We start from the raw sequence: 6000 nt of genomic DNA, 5'->3' as shown, positions 1-6000 counted from the left end.
GTTTAAGTGAGAGGTATGGTGTGAAAGCAAAGCTGCTCTTGTGGGGTGGCTGTTTAGTGTCCAGCACGGCATGACTGCCAGCTGAGTTTATCCACAGGTAAGGCACTCGTAACAAGGGTTTTCCCACACTGTTTGCCCAGTGTCTAATCAGGGATGAGCTCAGCAAGGGTACTAAGAGCTCTCTGTTTTACCCAGATGCCTATTTTTATGACGCCTGTTGGAGATTAATGTCTTCAAGACCTTGGTTTGGTTTTTCCTGGACATGTGGCTCAAGAAGCATTACTGGAGCAATGGATAGGACAAGCAGAAGATTAATGGTGCAAATACAAATCTGTAAGAAACCAAGCCAAAGACAAATTTGTGTGTGTCTTTTTACTCCAAGCTGTAATTAAATTCAATGAGGCGCAGAGCCTTAGGACCCACATCTTAGAGAGCCCTGTACCTACTATTTTCAGTGATCTGTGGCCTGGTTTCCAGAGATGCTGCTCATCCGTACTTTGTGTTGAAGCAATTAAAATTCACTAAACGACCAGATTAGAAGTCTCACATTAGGATCCAAACATCAACCAGTGAGTTTCTGCACCAGAAACACCAAGCTGTTACTATTTGGCTGAACTGCTCAACTGGCCAGGCCTTGTATTATGCAAAGGAAATCTTTGTGTTGTTTGTGACCAAATAAATGACCCTTAAATGGATTGTGATGGCAACTTAGGCTGCAGAATTTTTCTGTATTTCATTATAGGTTTTGGGAAAATGCATAGACCTTTGCAAAAAGAAATAAAACCCACAGAGGCATTCTTGTTTGTTCTGTGCATTAGCCAGGGTCTTAGAAAAATAGCTGCCAATAATTAGTGTCATAACCCTGTATTTTGGGGGGGATTATACTTTACTAAAGTCAGTGGGAAGTTTGCCATTGACCTCAGCAGGGTCAATGTTTTACACCTATCAAGCTCATGGGTTTCAGAAAAAATTAAGACATTCAACACCTCTCAGTGCAAAGGCCATTGAGCCTAAATACAGACTTTTCACCTTCCTGTCAGACACCCCGTTCATCCTAGTTTATATTCACAGCTACAGCAGAGCTGTACTTTGGAAAGTATCTGAGTTCTAGAAAACAAATCTTATAAATCCAGCTCAATGTCAGCAATCTGACAAACAAACCAATAAATTGCTGTGTTTTCACTACCTGCCTCGTACCCTCAATCTGTTTTGGGTCTTTGACATACAGGAGGCTCCAGAGAAACTGTACAACAGTAAGAACATAGTATCATCCCAACAATCAGGAAATGATGGTTACAGGAACCATAAAAGAGGATTAAATCTCTTGCCAGGAGAAGGATTTGGAGGAGGAGACACTGTCATTTGCAAAATAGCTGCCATAGGGCTGCAGCTCCTGAACATCGTCACATTTCAAGGGCAAGCTGTATAAAAAGGTGGCTGGAAAAAACCCTCAAACTGTCATTTCAGCTCTAGGAAAACCACCAGAGAAAATGTAGAAGAGTTGTTATTTTAGAGAAATCAAATATATTTTAAATAAAAATTTGTTAGGGTTAATGAATAAACTCACATCACTGTTAACATTCAAATGGATTTTTTTAAGAGGCACATAAACTCTCCTGTTTGAGGGGATAAATCAATGACAAGTTATCTGATGTTGGGAAGAAATTTCCTCTGCTAGCAGATGATTCCAATACAGAGTTTCTTGTATTCTTTCCCTTTGAAGTATATGGTTCAGGCTGTGGTTAGAGACAGGATATCAGCCTGATGAACCCCAAAGACATTTTCTTGTAGCTCAAAGTTCAGATGGTCACAAACAGCAGTTGTTCTGGTTAGAAAAAATATCACACATTTGCTCTAAGTTCAAAAGCTCTCTGCTCAGCACCTGGATTTGCTGCTCTTGATGCCACATCTTTACAACCACTTCCTTCAGGAACTGGCCACAAAAAGTGCTCTGATGGTGACAGCTCTTAAAATGTTATGTATGTGAGTGGGTTTGAAAACACAGTCCTTTCAGAGGTGCTTCTTTGTTTCAGGACCTTTTGGTCATGAATGTTACTACACAGGTATCCTTTCAGCCTTTTAAAAAAATCTTTGATTGGAATTTCAACTTAATATCAGAAATAATTGCTGCCAGCTGGAAACCCTGCAAGCTGCCAAAAATGAGTGAAAGGTGGCTGAGGGAACCTCCCTGCCAATTTGTCACTTTTAAAGTCAAAACTGTTTACTCTTCCTACCTATATTTCTTTTGTGAAGGTCCAACTAAATTAAATATCCTGGTAATTTGGCACAGGAAAAAAAACGGGTGACAAGCTAAGTTTAAAATCAGTGATCCTAGGGTTCCACAAAACCCTCAGCTGTCACTAGGACACTTGTTCCTTTGCAGCAGCAGAAAGTGGCTCCCATTTCAAACAGCCCTTTTAAGACAGAACTGGGGAACTGGTGCACGATGTAGTAGAAGAAATCCCCTTTTATGGATGTAGACTGTCATTGTATCCAGTGTCTCTGAGGAGGATGGGGGAAGCAGAATGATGGAATATCCTCAGCTGGAAGGGATCCACAGAGATCACCGAAGTCCAACTCCTGGCCCAACTCCTGCAGAGGACACCCCAACAATCACACCATGTGCCTGAATGTGTCCAAATGCTTCTTGAACTGTCAGTCTTTGTACTGGGAACACTTTCCTGAGCAGCCTGTTCCAGTGCCAAACCACCCTCTGGATGAAGAAACTTTTCTTAATATCCAACCTAAACCTTCCCTGACTCAGATTCAGGCCATTCCCTTGGGTCCTGTCACTGGTCACCAGAGAGATCAGCGCCTGCCCTTCTTCCCATCCTGAGGAAGTTGTAACTGCAGTGAGGTCTCCCCTCAGTCTTCTCCAGGCTGATCAAGAAGATCATGGGAAGTTCACCTCAGAGAGCTATCAGTGGAGGAGTAGTTTTGAGTGCCAAATCTTAAGATACTGGCATCCAAACCCTTCAAATCCCAGGTGAGAAATCCTGGCTTCACTTTAGTGTCTGGGTCTTTGGCCATTGAGTTAAGTGGAATTAGGATTTTACCTCAGGGAAATGGAGAAGAGTCTCCAGTTGTCAGGAGACGCCTACCTATTGCTGGAAGGAACCCATTTATTCAAAGTCTAGAGAAGCACAAATGCAGCAAATAGCATTGTATTGGGGATGGATGTTGGAGTTTTGAAATTAAATGTATTTTTGCTACGTCCCGGGCACATTGCAGCCCTTCAAATCTCTCTGCAGAGATCTCTCTGCAAAGACAGGGGTAAGTGTGAGGACCCTGCTCAACCTGCAGCCTTCTCTAGGCCTGTGGCATTTCTGGCCACATGTGGAAGTACAACTATGTCTCAGCCTTGTGGCAGAAACTGTATTTAAACTGTGGAACTGGCACTGTTGCAAAGGCTGCCTTGCTCTGGCCACATGGCTTACCACAAACTCCTCCATTTCAGACAGATGAATGAATGCACAGGCTTTCCTGCTTGCCAAAATGTCCATGGTTTCCCCAGAGCCCAGTCAATGTCCCCTGAGAAACAGCATCACTGACCATCCAGCACGTGACCCTCGAGCCACAGCAAAGCAGAAAACTCCTCTGAGCAGAATATATCTCTCTGCTTCATCCTATTGCTATTTTGCTTGCTATTTGGAAGCCTTCTCATTTCTGTGGCTGGCTCAACCACTTAATAAGGTTTTGGGGTTTTGCTCTAGATGAAGATATTCACTGAGATCTATTCATTAAGTGAACAGAGAAATCCTACAGCCATCCCCAAGATTTGGGGTCACTGCACTGAAAACACCATTCATTGTTGCCAAGCTACCAGGGTCAGCCATACAGCTGGAGTTTTACCTGTTTATTTAGTTATTTAAAGGGTGGCTCTCACTTAGGACTTCAGATCATGTTGGTAATTTTGGATTTCTCTTCCAAAAGGATATGTATATACATATACATAGATACACTTCCAGTTTGACAGCCTGAGCCATGGTACTGCTCTGAACGCTCCTCTTGGAGCACAGACCATCTGCCCGTCCTCACAGGAATAGAAGGGAAACATGGAAACTTCTGGGGGCATTCCAGCTTAAACATCAGGCCCCATACCCATACATTACTGTGACAATGGGAGCTTCCTTTCAGGTGTCCCTCAAAAGAAAAGAAATAAAAAAAGAAGATTGTATTTCTTATGTTTCATATCTAGGATGAACCATATTCCCCGCATCTGCATTAAGTCCTAACTTCTATTTCCTTTTTTGTTTTAGCTGTTCAGAGTTTTCTGATACAAATTTATTGGGATTTGAATTTTGCAATGTTCAGACTCCTGAACAAAACCAGCAGAGTATTGTTTCTTTTGGTTGCCCACACCAAAATACTCTCTGCTGTAAGCTGTGGCCTGGACTTTTGAAAAATGTGGTTGAAAGTTATACTTTGTAACCTGGCTTTTATCATTGTTCTCAGGAAGTTGTAAAGAGTATGCACTTTTAAAGTGAAATCACTTGCGTTCAGTTGTTCTGGAATTGGGCTTTTAAAGTTGGAAATTACTCTCTGGGGCACAAGGATGATGATGCTTTAAACTTTAGAAGTGTCTGAGCTTTTAGTTTCTGAATGAGGTCAGAGCCAAATGTAATCTGCATACTGGAAATCTCTGATTTGAAGATAGGGTACATTTGGAAGCATATCAGACTTGATACTTCAAGGGTCTCACTGTATTGACAAGTTCCCTATCCCTGTTCTTCTTTTTTACCACTGAAATGTCACATCAAGAGCTCTATTAGCTAATAAGATAACACTGGCACAACACTGAAGTGGGGAAATTAAGAGTGTGAAAATCAGCAAAGTGCTTGCTCAAAGCAGTAAGCCTGATAGCAGTTCTGTCAGTTGCCTTAAAACAGATGTTGGCCAATTTAGTAGCTCATTGTGAAATAAGCTCAGAAAATGCAATAAGGGAATTCTAGTTCATGTGACATTTTCTATATAATTAATAATAATTAAGTAATCTAGATAAGAATTAAGTTTAAGGCTTTGTATGACTTGGCAATGTCTTATCCATCCCGAAGTATGCATTAATTCTCGCTCCCCGAGGCAATGATACTTACTCCTAATATCTGTGACTCCTTGGGCAATTACATGAATTACATTAAGTCTGAAAATCACTTCTTACTTTCCTTGCCACCTCGGAGTATGAAGTTGTGATGGCTCAGGCAGAGAGACTGGATGTGTTACAGTCCTCACAAACCATTCTCCTTACAACCACCCAGAGCACTGCTGTGAGACCCCGTCTCACATGATGTTAGGCAGCAGGCTTGGAATCTAACAGAAGCCAAACCAAAGTCTGTCAACTCTTCCTAAATGAATTTACAAGTAGGGAATGAGATGAATGGCATGGGATGGTTGTGCATTACTGCAGGAAAGCAACTAAAAATATTTGTGGGGATCTAAGTATAAGACCCCAAAAATACACACATACTTTCCACCATTTAAATATCTTGTCTCTGGGTGGAAGCCAAACATTTTTCTATTTATTTCCACAGATGTCATCAAGATTCTAAGGAATTCAATTGCTAAATACATCCTGGAAAAGGACAAGGTGTTAGGAGGATGTTAACTCACCTAACATTGTGTGCTAAAGAAAGAAAAGTATCTCCTTGTTGCTCTCACAGAAAAAGGCTACATTTCTTTTATTATAAGACAAGTTCTGTCAGTGATAAGTACTGAGAACACATGCAATGATACCTCTTGTTTCCAGGCATCCTGACAGCTACTTCAAATCTGCATTTTTAGGTGGAATTAGCAGAGAAAGAAGATTCACACACCCCTTGCTGGCAGCTTGGTTTATGCTCCATGCAGCAAGGCTCCTGACAAAGCCCAAACTTCCTCATTAATCTCCAGGATGATAGGAGAAACGACCTTTGGATGAAGATGGTGGTGAACTTGTGCTCAGGATACCCCAAGACAGACTGTGTCACAAACCCCGCATATGACTTTATGGAAGTCATTCAAACT

Source organism: Molothrus ater, chromosome 3 (assembly GCF_012460135.2).
Source record: "Molothrus ater isolate BHLD 08-10-18 breed brown headed cowbird chromosome 3, BPBGC_Mater_1.1, whole genome shotgun sequence".
NCBI classification, from domain to species: Eukaryota; Metazoa; Chordata; class Aves; order Passeriformes; family Icteridae; genus Molothrus; species Molothrus ater.
This window is presented reverse-complemented; position numbering follows the sequence as displayed.